The sequence below is a fragment of the Lacerta agilis genome, chromosome 13, assembly GCF_009819535.1.
Source record: "Lacerta agilis isolate rLacAgi1 chromosome 13, rLacAgi1.pri, whole genome shotgun sequence".
NCBI classification, from domain to species: Eukaryota; Metazoa; Chordata; class Lepidosauria; order Squamata; family Lacertidae; genus Lacerta; species Lacerta agilis.
The window spans coordinates 37484251-37502306 of NC_046324.1; the positions used below are offsets into that span (position 1 = coordinate 37484251).

General features: G+C 43.5%; 1 protein-coding gene across 7 annotated transcripts in view; it reads right to left on the reverse strand.

The window, feature by feature from the left end:
* SNX29 (sorting nexin 29) overlaps positions 1-18056 on the reverse strand; it is a 196132-nt gene that overhangs the window by 78922 nt on the left and 99154 nt on the right. The gene's annotated exons all lie outside the window — the stretch shown is intronic.

Genomic DNA, 18056 nt, shown 5'->3' on the forward strand with positions numbered 1-18056 from the left:
TGTTTTTACATGAGTAGAATGTGTCCTTTTATTTAAAAGGCATCTCTGGGTTATTTGTGGGGCATAGGAATTTGTTCTCCGCCCCCCTCCAAAATATAGTCCGGCCCCCCACAAGGTCTGAGGGACAGTGGAGCGGCCCCCTGCTGAAAAAGTTTGCTGACCCCTGATTCTAGTCCAACGCCCTGCAATTCAGGAATGTGGAGCTGTCCCATAAGTGGATCGAACCTGCAACCTTGGCGTTAACCCGTATTATGTTCTAACCAACTGAGCTATCCCATGGCTGAGTACTTACCACCTGTGTGCCTTAAGATTTCCCAGTATCTCGGCCCTCACAAGGAGAACAGCCATTCATGGAGGGTGGCGACAGGCAAACTCCCTCAGCTCAGCTCAGAAATAAAAAGGTTTTTCTTCAGACATCTCTCACAAAAAAATAAAAATACTTAAGTTTCTCTCCCTGCCGCACTTTTAAACTGACTCTGTGTTGGGTACACTATGAGTACACTATGAGTTCAAAATGTTACCTAGTTTGCTTGTTGTGCAAAATGGGAAGGACATTAACTTTGTGGCATAGCATCTGTTTTGCATTCAGTACTTCCCCAAGTTCTGTTCCCGGCATCTCCAGGTAGGTCTGGGAATGCCCTCTACCTGAAATCCTGGAGAGATGTTGCCTGTCTGTGCAGACAATGCTGAGCTGGCTGAAAAAATGGCCTGACTCAGTATAAGGCAACTTGCCATGTTCTTACATTCCAAAAGCTGGACCATGCAGCATCTCAAGCTGCACACCTGATTCTTTAGGGCAGGCACGTCCAACAGGTAGATCGTGATCTACCAGTAGATCACTGGTCGTCTGTGGTAGATCACTGCCCCCCCAAGAAGCTCAACAAGCTTGGCTCCCCCCAAAAAAGCTCAACATTTGTACCCCTAAAAAGTGGCTTTCCCCTCCCTAAAAAAAGCTCATCAACTTTGACCTGAACCCCCCAAAAGGTGGTAGATCACCGCCAGTTTTTAACTCTGTGAGTAGATTGCTGTCTCTTGGAAGTTGGCCACCCCTGCTTTAGGGCAAGGTGTGACCAACCTTCCTTCCTCCGGATGCTGGTGCTAGTAGACTACAACTCCCATCATCCCTGGCCCGCGGCAATGCTCGCTAGGGGCAAGTGGGAGTTGTAGTCCCACAAGCTCTGGAGAGCCACAGGTCAGCCACCCCTACTTTAGTGGGGAGTGTAACCTTGTCCAGAAAAGGCTGGTCATATTCTTCCAAGTCACCCGTTGGATGGAGCTTCAGCGAGTTGGCCCCCATCCAGTTGACTGTCGTATCACAACTGCAGGTGACATATATACCCAGCTAAAACACGCCACCCATAAACTCCTAGGAATATAAGTGATTGAGGACAAGTAGGTCATCCACTTAGATCCCCACACCCCCGCTTGCAAGAATTAATATTATATGCCCCACTTTTCTCACGAAACTGCTATTTTAATGCACCTGTCATGAGGTTTGCCGATTTGAAACTCCTGGCTCTTTCCTATGGCTGCCTGCAATGGCCCTCAGAAGCCTCACTCCCTCTGGCAGTTTTCCCCCCTGGGGTTTTCAAGGCTTCGTGATTGAACATAGCCCAAGGGGTAGTTTCAGCTACATTGGGGGAAAGGCACAGTGCCATGGTTACTCGTATTTATCACTTCTAGCCAAAGGCTCTTGCGAAATGTACAATATCATTAAGTGCGTGTCACACAGAGATATGATGCAAAATATAAAATACAGACCAGAACAATCAAGTCTCATCAGCTACAGATATCCCCTGCGGGGGTAAGAGCTTTCTTTATTCATATTTAGTTACTCATTACTGAGTTAATGGTGACCACTGCACATATTAATAAGCAAGCTCATTCTCTGAGTCATTAACCTTATGTAGGCAGAATGCCCAAAAAAGAAACATCAGCAGACCTGGTGGAACCATGAGTGTGCAGGGAGAAGGGGGCCTAAAGTAAAGAGGCGGAGCCCTAAACAACCCAATGAGGACAAAATGCCGGTAAATTGTTGGGACAAAAACCTCGGAGGGAGGAGTGGTGGGGAAGATTCTAAGACGAACACCATAGTATCACAGAATCATAGAGTTGGAAGAGACCACAAGGGGCATCCAGTCCAACCCCCTGCCAAGCAGGAAACACCATCAAAGCATTCCTGGCAAATGGCTGTCAAGCCTCTGCTTAAAGACCTCCAAAGAAGGAGACTCCACCACACTCCTTGGCAGCAAATTCCACTACTAGGTCGATCTAGTCCAGCACCCTGTTTGCCCATGGTGGCCAACCATGTTGTTCTTCGGGGGCAGGCTGTAAAATTATATTACTTATCACTGCAGTTATTACCTGATATATGTAGATAATTTATTGCTCCTCTTTCTTTCCCAGTTGGGCCTCAAAAATCTATTGAAGATGTTTAGCAAACAAAAAAGACTACCTATACATTACTCTAAGAGCAAGATTTTTCACAGGCCCAGGCCCAGATATAGATGGTGCTTGGATCACAGGCTACTGGTGTGTGTGTGTGTGTGTGTGTGTGTGTGTGTGTGTGTGTGCTCATTTAGATACCTGTGTGTGCTCTTTAACGAAACCCTCTCTTGGAAGGGTCATATGGAGGTAGCAAAAGTCAAAGCACAGAAAACCATAGGTCAGGCAAAACCCGGCCCTCCAGATGTTTTGGGACTACAACTCCCATCATCCCTGACCACTGGTCCTGTTAGCTGGGGTGATGGGAGTTGTAGTCCCAAAACATCTAGAGGGCCAGGTTTGCCTATGCCTGCCATAGGTAGCAAAGTGCTTACTCAAATGCTGTTAAAGCTTTGGAGACTGTGCAGAACACCCCCCCCCCCCAGAAGCTATACTCTGCCATCAGGAATATCAGCAGCCCTTCTTCGTATAGAATTCAAGTGGCCAACAATTAAGGCAAGAGAGGACTGCACTCGGTTAAAGTATATTTCTAAAAATGCTACTATGCCTATTTAATGTTTTCCTGCTCTGTGCTATATGGAATTGGGTGATAACGTCTCTGGAAAGCAGCTTGTCACTATGTTTTAGACTATAATTTTTCTCCTGAACTGAGCTCTGCTTTGAGCTTGAGTAAGTGTCAACTTGGGATGCGGGTGGTGCTGTGGGTTAAACCACAGAGCCTAGGGATTGCCGATCAGAAGGTCAGTGGTTCGAATCCCCATGACGGGGTGAGCTCCCGTTGCTCGGTCCCTGCTCCTGCCAACCTAGCAGTTCGAAACCATATCAAAGTGCAAGTAGATAAATAGGTGCCACTCCAGCGGGAAGGTAAACAGCATTTCCATGCGCTGCTCTGGTTCACCAGAAGTGGCTTAGTCATGCTGGCCACATGACCCGGAAGCTGTACACCAGCTCCCTCGGTCTATAGAGCGAGATGCACGCCGCAACCACAGAGTCGTCCACAACTGGACCTAACGGTCATGGGTACCTTTATCTAAGTGTCAACTAAGGGATTGGCTCTTCTGCATAGAATCTAGAAGGGAACTGCAAATAATTAGACACACCACTTTCCCCCCTTGGTATCTGCTCTTGAGAACAGAACATTTTAGAGCTAGTTATCTGACCAAACTCTCATCAACTTCCTTATAAAATGCCTTTATTGAGCTGTGTTTCCAAAGTGATGCCCACTGTAGTCTTGGATGGCCGCTACAACAAGGTCTCGTATACAGCAGACTTTGTATTTGTGGTCCATCTGAGGTGGAAGACATCATTCATTATCTGTTAGCCTGCCCCTTTATATATAGAGACCCAAGAGATCGCTTTCTGAAACCTTTGTTCACAAAAGCAGAAACCTTTGTTCACCCTGGCAGAAATTGCCTGGCTGCAAAAATAAATAAAAATTAAAAATAAATCTGGAAAAGAGAGCTAGATAAAATCATTATCTATTGTTGTGGTGATTCAGAGGTTTCATTTAAAATCAAGCTGGTAACCTCCCTCTTAGATCATGGGTGTTGGTTCATATTATGGATGCGAGATCTTTTATTGTTCTATTGGTACAGCTGCTGCTGGTTTGTCATGGCCTTTTGCTAGAAGAACAAGCTTATATTGAATTGAATGGATTGAAATTCCCCACACTCCATCCTTAACATGGGAGGCATGGGGAGAGAATCCTAATTAGCCGTGTAAACTCATTTACCACTTTCTGTGACCACAGTATCATTATTCCTCCTCCTCTTCTTCCGTTTAGTCATGTCAAGATCTGACCCTTTCCTGCTACATGGGGTGCATTCATCACACACTGAGTGCGTCCCATCACTCACAGTGGGTATCACTTTCCTTCTGTTCCTGTTTACATGGCCAGTCTAACATCTGGCAATAGATTAAAAACCAGTTAAAACACTACATTTAGGGGGTGGAGTTTAAATAAAACAATTAATCATAAGTGTCAGCCTCCGTTATTTATGGTTATAACCACATGCAAAACAATTAAAACGCAGGACTTAAAAGCAATACATTTTTAAAGTAAAATCATTAATCCCATTATAATATGACGTTAATTTAGGCAGGCAGTATTAGCACCATTCAACCAGTCAATATTAGCATAGCTTTTGCAGGCCCCTTAAATCACAATTATGGGGTTTCTCATACTTTAGAGTAGCCAAGCTGTTAATTCTAGCAAAATTCAAAACCCAAGGATCCCTGGCAGCAAACTGGATACTATCAAGTGTTAGTTCTACACTAGAGTAGACCCACTAACAATAATGGAAATGACCAGCTTAGGTCCATTAATTTCAATAGGGATGCTCCAATTATAACTTAGGGGGAAATTTAGCTTTGGGGGCCTTCTTTAGGGTGTAACTTGAAAGCAGGCAGCCGAATTTAGGTGAAAAAACAAACTCTGCAGCCCTCCTCCCCAATTACATAGCTATGGCCACCCAGCCAACCAAACTTTTAGCCACATCTGACATAGAGACTGTTCTAAATTGATTCACTTATTAGACAACCAGTTATGGAATATGCTGGCCTTTGGAAGAAGCATCTTTTGACCTTCATCCTTCAAGTTTGCAAAAATAAAGAGTCAAGTCTGATTCCTATCAAAATGTCAGCAAATTATTCCGCTCTAAACTGGGGACATATTTGAGCTGCCTGACGTATTTATTGAGCTAGTTTCCCCCCCCCCCTAATTATTTCAAAATGTCAGGTTAATATATGGTGCACGGGTAGCTCCACCAAGGGTGCAATCAATTCGTTTCCGGGCTCAATTCAAAGCACCAGTTTAGACCCATAAAGCCTTATGCAGCTCACTGGCTCAGACCCTGCGATTGTCATTGGGGACCTTCCTCCGTGTGACTCTTCCAAGGGAAGTCCACAGTGTGGGAACGTGAGAATGGGCCTTTTCCATTTTTACCGCCAACTTGCCGGTAGCCGTAGCCCAGCTGCCATATCAGCTCGGAACCCTAATAGATAGTTGCTGTATTTCTACACCATTCTTGTGCATGTGGGCATTTGAGCATGGTATTTTGTGCAGGACCCCGATGTTGTGAAAGATTGAGGGCACAAGGAGAAGGGGACGACAGAGGATGAGATGGTTGGACAGTGTTCTCGAAGCTACCAACATGAGTCTGACCAAACTGCGGGAGGCAGTGGAAGACAGGAGTGCCTGGCGTGCTCTGGTCCATGGGGTCACGAAGAGTCGGACACGACTAAACGACTAAACAACAACACTTTTGTGCAGGCACATGTATGCATCCCATTTTTTTTTCTTTTAAATTGTAGCTGGTCCCTGTTCCCTTTGCTGGAACTGAGACACAGAGTTTGAACTGTGAACACAAAACAACAACAAACGTCGGTTCCGGAGCATTACACAGAATGGAATGGAGTAGAAGATGTTACTATAAGCAGGCATCAATTATTTGTAATTGGAGCGCTATTTAGTAAGGGTCATCACATTAAAAGATATAAAAAGGAGTTCTGACTCATTACACAGGAAGAAGTGTATATCAACCCCTAAAAGAAAGGCCCTGTCCTTAATTATTCACTCTAACCTACTCCATCCATTCAACCTTCCACCTTAATGCAATAAGGAAGCTCATTTTTCACAACACTGGACCCAAATAACTCATTTACGAAGTGTTTTTAATCCCCCTCCCCCAAAGTTGCTTAATGCTAGAAAAAAACAGCTAAAAATCATCAAAGCAGAATCACAAATTATTATAGCCCGGGAGAAGTACAGCCGTGTGTGACTCAAGGCTAGCAAAGTCTTACTGAAACTAATCCCTCCTAATCCACTTTTGTAGAAGATGAGCAGCAACCAGTATACGGATATATATTTTTAAAAACTGTGCCTGTAAGATAGCATTTCTGGCCTACTTCATTTTCTGCACCATAACATCCAAGATGGCCAAAATCTATCATTGGCCCCTTGTATCAGTTCCGCGAGCTTTGATTTCCCTCTCGCCTCGCAGCAGGTCACAATCATTTCCACTCTTTGCCCAAACAGCAGGGCTAGCCAATTTCCAATGAGCTATTTTTTTGAAGAGGCAAAAAACAAAACTAGAACAAAACACACTAGCACCCATTAGGGGGGAAGCGATGGCACTAATCTGATGACAATTTACATGTAAATGACAGCGTTGTGTTTCAAAGAGCAACAAAACATGGCGCTGTGGATTAGAGAGAGCCATTTCCAAGTAATAAAAATACATCAATAAAAAATAAATTCATCTTCAAAATTTGGCAGTTCAACCAGCAGGGAGAATTAAAAGTCATTAAAGAGCTTCCCGGTTGCAAAATAAATAAATAAATAAATAAATAAATAAATAAATATAAATATAAACAAAAGCTCCATCATTTCTCCCACTGCTTCATCCAAACTGGAAACCCTCATTTAGGTTTTATGGACATGGCTGTGTCCTCTTTTCATTTCTCTAATATTTTGGCTCAGTGGTTTCAAACCATTAAGCAAAACAAGCCTGTTGTAAGCTGTATTCCTGCAAGAAAGCTCATTAGGGCTTCATTTTGTTTCAATAAGGCATGAGAACACACGAGACAAGCCCTCGTAAAATTTACTGTAAGACTTCAATATCCATTACAAAAAGATGTATTCTTCAGTGTATCTGAAGAAGTGTGCATGCACACGAAAGATCATACCAAGAACAAACTTAGTTGGTCTCTAAGGTGCTACTTAGAGAAGGGGACGACAGAGGATGAGATGGTTGGACAGTGTTCTCGAAGCGACTGGCATGAGTGAATGTAGGGGTGCCTGGCGTGCTCTGGTCCATGGGGTCACGAAGAGTCGGACACGACTGAACGACTGAACAACAAGGTGCTACTGGAAGGATTTTTTAATTTTTTATTTTGTTTTGAAAAAGATGCCTGTCCTTGTTAGAAGTGCAAAATCTATTTTGCTGTTCTTCAATTGTTAATCTGAAGATTTGTTTTCTAATGATCCTCCAATCCTATACAAATTTTACTTGGGAGTTAAATAAAGTTGAAACCAGTTACACTTATGTTCAGCAAGTTGCATATAAGGAGAAAATCAAAGCAATTTAAATAGTTAAGTATATGCAGAAGAGTTTGTTCAAACACTCCCAGATTCAGGGTGAAATCCATAATTTTATTTATCTTAGACAGAGCCTGTTAGGCTTTGTATCAGCTGTTGGACAGCATGTTCACAACCTAGAATAGAGCTGAGTGCATATAAATTCGTTGATTTCAGTGGATTATAGCCAATCTACAAAACAATTCAATGCATGGCAGTGGAAGGAAAAACCCAACAGTGCTGTCATATAGGAAGAAGATACCATGCTAGAACCTTAACGCGAGAACACAGGAAGAGCCTGCTGGATTAGGCCAATGAAACATCCAGTCTAGCATGCTGTTCTCATGTTCTACAGCCAAATGCCTGTGGGAAACCAGCAAGCAGGATTCGAGCACAAGGGCATTCTCCACTCCTGTGACTCTGATTCCAGCAAATGGCCTTCAGAAGCATTGCTGCCTCCAACCGTGGAAGCAGAGCAGAGCCATTTTGGCTGGTAGCCATCGATAGTCATCTCCTCCTTGAACACAATTCTGTGGGGGCTTCCTAGATAGGGACACAAGTCACTTTTAAGAAATTCACAATGTGGTATAAGAATGTTTATTTCTCTCTCTCTCCCTCTCTCTCTCTCTCTCTCTCTCATTAAACCAGTTTTTTCTAGCCAGCAAAATGGTCCTGGAATTCCACTGTGAGAGATGGTGAATAATGGTATGGTATACTGTACTATTCTTCACAGGAACATTGTATGTGGCTGATGGGGGGAGATGGCTGCACCCAATGTAGTGATCCGCCTCATACAATGTTCACGGTGAAGGAAAGTACATCATCATACCCAGGGGTCAGCAAACTTTTTCAGCAGGGGGCCCACTGTCCCTCAGACCTTGGGGGGGCGGACTATTTTTTTGGGGGGATGAACGTATTCCTATGCCCCACAAATAACCCAGAGATGCATTTTAAATAAAAGCACATGTTCTGCTCATGTAAAAACATGCTGATTCCCGGATCGTCCATGGGATGGATTTAGAAGGCAATTGGGCCGGATCCGGCCTCCGGGCCTTAGTTTGCCTACATGTCATACACCATCGGCCAGAAGACCACCTTTTAAAACTGCATTATGTAGCAGTCCTAAGCTGCTAGAAAGAGAGGTAGATTTAAATGTCAGCCCTTTAAACCTCCGTGTAGGATTTGGGGTGACTAAGACCTGGGAGTCAAGGGCTCAAATCCCCACTTGGCCACAAAGTTCACTGAGTGAGGGCCAGTCACTGCCTCTCAGCCTAAGCCTATCTCACAGGGTTGCTGTAGGGAATAAATGAGGGGGAGAATCATGCATGCCACCTCGAGCCCCTTGGAGAAAAAGGAGGGATATAAATGTAAAAAAATCCATAACATCAATCAATCGATTTGGGAGAAGCACGCGAGTTCCCAACACACCAAATCCTTCAGCTATCCTTTTTATTTCGTGGGTAAGGTAGTACTCTCGGGCACTGGGTTGATCCTGTTCCACCCATGGCCCCTCCCAAAGGGCTATAAAAAGCTTGCTGTCTGGGCTAGAACCTTCCCTACGAAGAGTTGGTGGGCTTCCCTTCACTGGAGGCATTTAAACAACAGTTGGATGGTCACCTGTCAGGAAACCCTTAGCTGTGACATCTACGTTGCAGAGGGTTGGACTATATGACCCTTGGGAACCATCCCATATCCAGATTTCTTTAATTCAATTACTTTTCATGCACTCTACTCTTTAAAAAAAAAAAAAAAAAACTGCACATGCCTAGGGGGAAGTTGTGGGAGAGGAAGAAGTTTCTGGCACCTTTAACTAGCTACATATAGGTAGCTAAAGGGCTGGGAGTGTGGAGAGACCAAATCTCTAGGGTCGCTAGTCAATCTGAGGTGGGAAAAAGCTCCTTCCCAACATGAAATACCAGTCGAAAGGAAAGCTTGCCCATCTAATTTGCTCTTCCTTTCCCCTCACAAAGATAACATGACACAATCCAATTAGGATTCTTCTTTTATGAAGTGATTGGAACGCCAAAAATAAATACAACAGAGCATAGCCAAATAAAGGAAGCAGGTGCATCTTCTGATTTTCCCCAAAGAACACAGATTTGTGACCGCAGCGGCAGAAAAAACCAAGGTGAACTCTCTAAAAGCAGCACCAAGAAAAACAGATGCAATTTACATTTTGACACAGCTGCAAGGCTGCATTTATGAGCTCTTTGAAAACGATCTGGGTTGTTTTTTTTTAATAACAAAAAAAAATCTGTAGTAATCATTTGGGACTAAGGAAGAACAAATGGAACAATGGACCGTGTCAGTTGAGATGTGAGAAGCTCTCTGTCTCCCTCTCATTACTTTGGCAGAGATACAGGATTAATTATAAAGAATAAACATTCATTTCAACAAAGCCATATTTTAACAATAGCATACAGATTGCATGCACAGTAATTTCTGAGCATTTTTTTAAAAAAACAAATGATAATAAAAGATGATTAAAAGTAATATACATGGGTAAAACAACGCTTGGAACTATAAGCAGAAGCTTTGGCAAAATGAGTGGCAAATGGCTTATAGTGGTGGGAAATGCCTTTTTCGAAGAGGGACTGGTTCACCAACCACAATCATACCACTCAGAGATAGCCTGGCTACAATGACGCATGGTCTGATAACCTCCTGCCTGTCAGACTGTGTTGGAACTGCAATGTGCTGTACATGGGGCTTCCAGTTTGGTGTAGTGGTTAAGAGCGGCAGACTCGTAATCTGGGGAACCGGGTTCGTGTCTGCACTCCTCCACATGCAGCTGCTGGGTGACCTTGGGCTAGTCACACTTCTCTGAAGTCTCTCAGCCCCACTCACCTCACAGAGTGTTTCTTGTGGGGGAGGGAGGGAAAGGAGACTGTTGGCCGCTTTGAGACTCCTTCGGGTAGTGATAAAGCGGGATATCAAATCCAAACTCTTCTTCTTCTTCTTCTTCCCTTGGAGATGGCCCACTAGTGTAGAGATTGTAGCTGCCAGAAAATTATCTCCAGTAGCACCTTAGAGACCAACTAACTAAGGTGCTATTGGAAGGAATTTGTTTATTTATTTATTTAGTTTTGTTTTGTTTTGGCTATGGCAGACCAACACGGCTACCTACCTGTAACAGAAAATTATCTGTTACAGCTGGATGCATTCAGGACACATCGATTTTGAAGGAATCACGCTGGCTGCCCATTTCCTTCTGGGCCAATCGTAACACGCCGATGCTTACCTATGAAGCCCTAAATGGCTTGGGATGCATATCCTTGAAGAACCATCCCTCCCTGCCTAAGTCTTAAGAGCTGTGGAGGAGCCTCTTCTTGACAGTCCACCTTCGGATGCGTTGTGCTATGTTTCAAGGGGAGAAAAGGCTTTCTTTGAGACGGGGTCCTGTTTCTGGAATGCCTTCCCCTTAGACCAGGCATAGGCAAACTCGGCCCTCCAGATGTTTTGGGACTACAACTCCCATCATCCCTAGCTAACAGGACCAGTGGTCAAGGATGATGGGAGTTGTAGTCCCAAAACATCTGGAGGGCCGAGGTTGCCTATGCCTGCCTTAGACGGATGTTTGGTGCAGTGCCAACATTTCTGTCACCCCGGTGCCCACTGAAGACTTACTGGTTTGCCCAAACATCTAAGGGTTTTAGCGTGTGTTAGCTGGTTTAAGGTGGATAGCCTGCTTTGAGGGTTTTAGCAGTTCTTTCAGTTGCTCCTGTTCTTTAAAAGGGGTTTATATTTATTGAGTTTTTCATGCAATTGTATATCTTTGTACTTTGCACACACCTTGCAATCCATTGGGATGAGGGGGACAACTATAAATAATCTTACTGTTGTTTCATTGCATATTTTGATTACAGGTCTTTATTTTAATGCTTGGGTTACTGGTTTTATACTTGTAAAACTGCTTAGAAGCTTACTCTGGCACTATTTTTCCATTACAGCAAGCATTTGTACAGGAGAAATATATCAGAACAAGTGGTGAATCTAGGCATTGGTGGCTCTGACATAACTATGCTCCTCATGTTTTTAAATCAATGTAGTAACAAAATATTTGTGTCCATTTTGTTCTAAATTGACTTGAAGAGTGGGCTGGTGCTAATCACATATTAGGAGGGGAAGCAAGTTCTACTAGAGGAGTAATCTACAATCGATCACTCTTTTGGTTTTACACAGAATATGCTACAAGCGATCCATGCACCCAAGTACCTTTTTAAATTAAGTGTTTGCGGATCCATCATATCATCATATTGTATGTTCCTCATACAATGAAAAAAGATCTCACACACAGGGATTTATGCTCAAAAACGGAGCTAGAAGTCGGAATGGACCCGAAAGATTTGTTAACTGATTCTCCTTTTGCCTCCCCATGCATTTGATAGGGTTGTATTCTCAATCCTCCGTTATTTAATTTATATGTTAATTATGTGGTTAAAAAGCTGCAAGGGAGTTGCTTCTTAGCAGTTAGCCTCATGGACAAGAAATTAACAGTTCTATTATACATGGATGGCATCTTTCCGCTTTCCCAGAATCAAAGTGGCCTTAGGCACCTTTTGCAAAACTGCAAAATAGATGTTACCATCCAGTGTAATACAACTGAAGTACAAAGATATTAGAGTTGCACCATGCTATAGCTATTATAAGAATTAGATGTAATTGTTCTTAATGGGGGGGGTGCTTAAGTTGAGGATAGATTCTTTTTAGCCTCCATTTTTTCTTTAATTTTAAAATTTTATTTATAATTGTATCAGAAAAGGAAAGGGAAAGCCTTCGTTTTTCAACAAACAGTGCTGCTAGGTCAATATGCCAAAGGGGACCAATATCTAACATTAGTATTGACTATTATCATTTGTCACTTACAACATAAAATGTCTCAAAGAGATTTAGCAATGATAAAAAGCATACATGATGCAACGTTTAAAATACACCAAAGAGGTAAAAGAGCATTGCTGATTAAAAGCACCTGCAATAACATAAAAAGGACACACCCTACCCAACCCAGTTAAAGATCACTAATACAGGCTAGCTATGGCATCACAGAATCATAGAGTCAGAAGAGACCCTGAGGATTTTCTAGTCCAACCTCTTGCAATGCAGGAATATTCGTTCAGCTGTCCCATGCGGGGATCAAACCTGCAACCTTGGCATTATCAGCACCATCCTCTAGCCAACTGAGCTATGTCCAGAATCATCATACCACATGACCCCAATTAAGAGCCAAATGCCTGCGTTGAACAGGCACACCTTTTGCCTGGTGCCTTAAAGCTGATAATGATTGTGCCAGGCGCATCTCTCTGCTGATAGCATTCAGCCAGCACTGAAAATGTCTTTTTAATGCTGCCACCCTCTGCACCTCCCTCATAGGAGAAGGCCCCACAGTGCCAAAAAACACTCCCCAAGCAGAAGACGACCATCCAAGTAGGACAGGAACCACTGCGAACCACCCGCAACTCAGATAGCCTCTCTAGGAGGATGAAAGTGGTTGATGGTACTGAAAAACACCAAAAGGTCAAAGAGGATTAACAGGAGCATATTGTCCCTGTCTTTCTCCCAAAAGAAGTCATCATATAAGGTGACCAAAGCAAGGCCAAAACCCCAATCAAAATGGTCAGTGACCACCCACTTAAGAACCTTAACCCCCCCCCAAAAGGGAGGTTGGCAACTGGACAGTAATTACTTAAGATATTCAGAATCTAGGGGTGCTTTCTTAAGGAGCAATCTTATCACTGCCTCCTTCAAACAGGCAAGAACCACCCACTCTTGTAAAGAGGCACGTCCCTTGCCCAGACAGCTGGATTTTATCAGCCAGGAGAGACAAGTGTCCAGAGCACAGCTAGTCACGCAAAACAGTCCAAGGGCCTTATACACATCCTTGATAAATACATATGTAATCGCTCTTTCTGATAACTGATATTAATGTTTGTACAATGATGTCTCTCTGATTCCTGCATTCAAATATGTAGGTTTAAGCCAGCCACTGTGCTGATCAGATAAACTTGCATCCAGACTGGTGGTTACTCTCTTTACAACAATAGCACTTTGGGTTGTAAAAGAATTTTGTAAAAAAAAGAAAAAGAAAAAGACTACCATACTGATGCAGTTCTACTGCTGCAATTACTGTGTAAACAAACATCCCTCGAATCATCTTTCCGACAGGGTTTATATTCCCGATAATTTATCAATGTTTGATATGCCAACAGCTGCCCACCGTAGGGGACTATTAGATTTACTGCGGCGTCTGTGAAAGAGATTTGTGGAGGAGGTAAAAACCTGAGTCAGAAGCAAATGGGACAGACGAGAAACACAGACATGTCCACAAGAATCATTTTGTTGCTGTGGGAACACAAATAGGTCGCTAGTAACTATCACCATCTAGAGGTTAGAGCCAAATAAAACTTAGCCATTCCTTCCCAAAAAAAAAATTCACATAGCTTTTCTGTGGTGTACCAAAGCTCTAACACAAACCCCGCAAATACTGTCAATTCCTGGGTGGGTAGAGGGGGAAAAAATAGGGTAGGCAGCTTAGAAACACACACAGAGGGAGAGGTTTAACTGCTTGGTTTGATTGTGGTTACTACATTTACAATTTTTAACTATCTGAAAAATGGCGCTGCTGCTTAAGCCTAAAGGTTATAATGGGGGGGTGGGGGGGTTAAACAAAACAATTGTTCACATTACATTGTGTGTTTTGATGCCTTTGTAGTCTTCTCATTATACTTTAGCAGAGCAGCTTGTAAAATTCTGAAAGGTGAAAAATATATATGCTGAGACCCTTGTGAATGAATTGCGAATTGAATTAGAACAGAACGACTTCCTTTTCTTCGGAGGGGCCGAAATTGGAACTGGAATTGATTCCTTATTTGGGGGAGGGGAGGAGATGAACTGGAACTGGAACTGGAACCAATTCCCTTTTAAAGTGAACTTTCCAAACGCTGATTCATGGGCCTGTACATGAAACGGAGGAAGAAGCATTTTTCTTTGCAGCAACCCAAAGATGGCAGCTTGGCAAGACACACACACTTAATGGGATTTTGCACAGTAAAAAGGGAGATAACTGTGATGCAATATTATATGCTGGCACATATGCTTTGCCTACGTAAACACCAACAAAATAAAATACATTGCCCCCCCCCCAAAAAAAGACAAAAGAGACTGGTGTTTGGGGAGACTTTTCCGCACATTATTATTTATCGTGATGAACGCGCAAGGCGTTCTGCAGAGCAGAAAGAGGCGTTCATCCTACAAGAGTGGTTTTCAAGATGGATTTTCCATGGTAGCGTGATATGCAGCATTCTAAATCTCAGCTATGATAAGATTACTGTCACCTTTTAATAGGAAGTGCTACCAAAATAATAACTTCTTATACACCCTGGGATTAGTGTCTTTGTCTGACTTGTATGTTGGCGATAATCTCTCTCTCTCTCTTAATTTTGAACAGTAACAAGAAGAGCTTTACAACGAAAGCAGTGTGTCAGATCTGCGTTAGGGTTGCTCACGAGTAAAAAGGCATGAGTCTCAACTCTCTTTTAACAGTTTAATGGTGCAGACTATTTACAGTGCAGAGAACATGCAAACATGACCGTCCTAGTCACTTGCAGAATCCAAGAGTCCTGGTTTCCGGCTGTGACCCCAACATAAGAATTTTGGCACCCTAAAGCACCGCCTCCCCAGTCTCCTTTTGACCCCTCTGCGCAACTGGGGCGATGGAAGTGGCATGCTCCCCTCAGAGCGAAACTCATGAGGCGTGCTGGGGCTCTCAGCAGCATCTCCAAGCCCTTCTCTCGTCTGGAGGAGGTGCCGCTTTTCCCGCTTGAAGAGGTTTCACTACTGAGGAGGTGTCGGGGTTCTTGGTACATCGAGAACCCTGACACAGTGCTTCCTTTTGCATCAATTATTTTGATACATTTATATGAACGTTTGTTTCCAATGTGTTCATGCAGACAAGATTTAAAAGTTCTACTCAAGCTTTCTCTGGTGGGTGGTCTGCATGGATCTACCTCGTGGCTTGGCAAAATGGGAGAAGTCTGCAAGTCATTTTCGCACCGCTTTCCTACTCAGCGGCCCATGATGCTATAGTTCTGCAAGACAGCAGCCATTCCACCTGGGCCACAACAGATGGGGAGAAGGGACAATGGGACTAACTCCATCAGCTTCCATTTGGCTCCTCCCCTCCCGCATTGTCTCCCTTCAAGCTGCTTGTTTTCCTCTTTCCTCTTCATCTGTTTTTGCTCATGTTGCATAATGCAAGCCAGTGTTTGAAACTCCCATTGTTCTTCTAGGCGCTTTTTGCAACAGGGAATTTCATTAGCGCGAGCAGTTTCTAAGCTCTGGGCACAGTACTGCACTTAAGACTTCAGTTTAAAATGGCAGAGTGGAAGGAAAGGGGACCTTTTTCTGCCTCCCCACTTCCAGCTACTCTCTGAAGACCGGAGAAGGGACCCTCTGAAGAGTATTAGGGGGTGGGCAGGGGAAGGACTAGACCATGTGAAAAATGAACATAATATTTTAGCTGCAGTTCATTCATTTTCAGCTTTGTATTCTTGTTATTAAAAAAAGCGCGCCTAGACATTCCACCTCATGAGAAGAGAAGACTCCCTGGAAAAGACCCTGGTGTTGGGAAAGATGGAGGGCACAAGGAGAAGGGGACGACAGAGGATGAGATGGTTGGACAGTGTTCTCGAAGCGACTAGCATGAGTTTGGCCAAACTGCGGGAGGCAGTGAAGGATAGGCGTGCCTGGCGTGCTCTGGTCCATGGGGTCACGAAGAGTCGGACACGACTGAACGAATGAACAACAACAAGACATTCCATTGTTGTTCCATACCTCAGTTCCGAACACTGATGGAAGCTACAGTCCAACAACATCAAGAAAGCAGCATGTTGGCTGCCCCTGATGTACAACATTCCAAACCTACTACAGTCATACCTTGGAAGTCGAACGGAATCCGTTAGACTTCCAAAACATTCGTGAACCAAGGCGCCGCTTCCGATTGGCTGCAGGAAGCTCCTTCAGCCAATCGGAAGCTGCGGAAACCACGATGGACGTTCGGGTTCTAAGGAACATTTGCAAACCGGAACAATCACTTTGTCTCGCAAGGCGTTCGACTTCCGAGGTACAACTGTAGATATAATGGGACACAAAGTAAGGTTACAAAAGAACAGTTGTGGGAAAACCTGGTTTTTAACTCAAGGAAATACTTTGTACAACTCTTTCTATATCCATAGAAATAATTTCTCAAGAATGAAATCAAATACTTTATTGTCACTTGTACAACTTGTATACAGTGAGATTACATGAGCATCCCCACTCAGCTCTCTTAGTCTTAATTCCCCTCGTTTACTGACGAGATAATACAGAAAGAACCTGTATTAAAGAAAAGGAAAAAGAATTCCTTAGGTAGTACTATTAATACATCACTCCTTTAGGAAAGCACTAGGGACCAATTTGGACAGATTTTTTTTCTAAGACACATTACAATTGGGACTTATTTTTAGCATTTCTCACCAAACATTTATGATTACGTAAAACAGAGGTGAGAAGAGTTCAGGATTTTTACGCACAGAATACTTGCTATCCATTGTTTGAATTTCGAACCAGACACCTATGCAGTGTCTCTCTCTCTCTCTCTCTCTCTCTCCCTCTCGTGTGCACACACACACATGAGATCATTCCCTTTGGGAATAATAATAATTTTGGAGAAAGAAAAAGAAAATGTCAAGCAGATAAGGGAACGGCTCCCAACTGTATTGCTTAAGCATGACCATAAATAGCATTTTTTTAAAAAATCTACAAAGCTAGGCAGTTCATACCCTAACTACCGTTTTTTTTTTAATTATAAAATGCCAGAAGCCCATTTGGGAGGCTCCGTTTGGAGGAGGGGGAGGGATATAAATATAGTGAATAAATAAGAGAGCTTCAAAATTCTATGTCATCCATTCCGAGATGCCATCAGGCTCTGGTCTAGTTGGCAGGCTGAGGCGAATGGTGAGGAGGAGACGGAAGTGTTGGAGCTGAGTCCGGAGGCCCTCCCCTTTCACCAGATTCAGTGGATTTGGATGGAAAAGTAAGGATCTCTTCAGCTTCTGACACCTCCTCCTCCCAGTCTGCCCCCTCTTCTCCTTCTTACCAGTCATCATATGCCACCACCAATCCCCAGGCTCTGAGTCTTCTTCCCTTGGAAATTCCCCAGCTGAGGCCTCCCACCTTCCTCTGCATCTAAGCATTCCATGACACCAATCTTGTTGAGTGGAGCAACTTGGGTGCGCACAAATGACACCTGGGCTGAGAGAACTGCACTAGCTACCAGGCCATGTTCAAAGCCCTGAACAACCCAGGACCAAGCTACCATAAAGACCACCCACCCCATATTCAGATCTGTAAGATCATTTAGATCAGGGGTTGCCAAACTATGGTCTGTGGTTTGCAGGCTTCCTTCAGGTAGTCCATGGTGTGTCTAAATAACACTTACAATCTCTACAGAATTCTATGGAATTCAATTTTGAATTCTGTTCTGTGGAATTCAAATTTG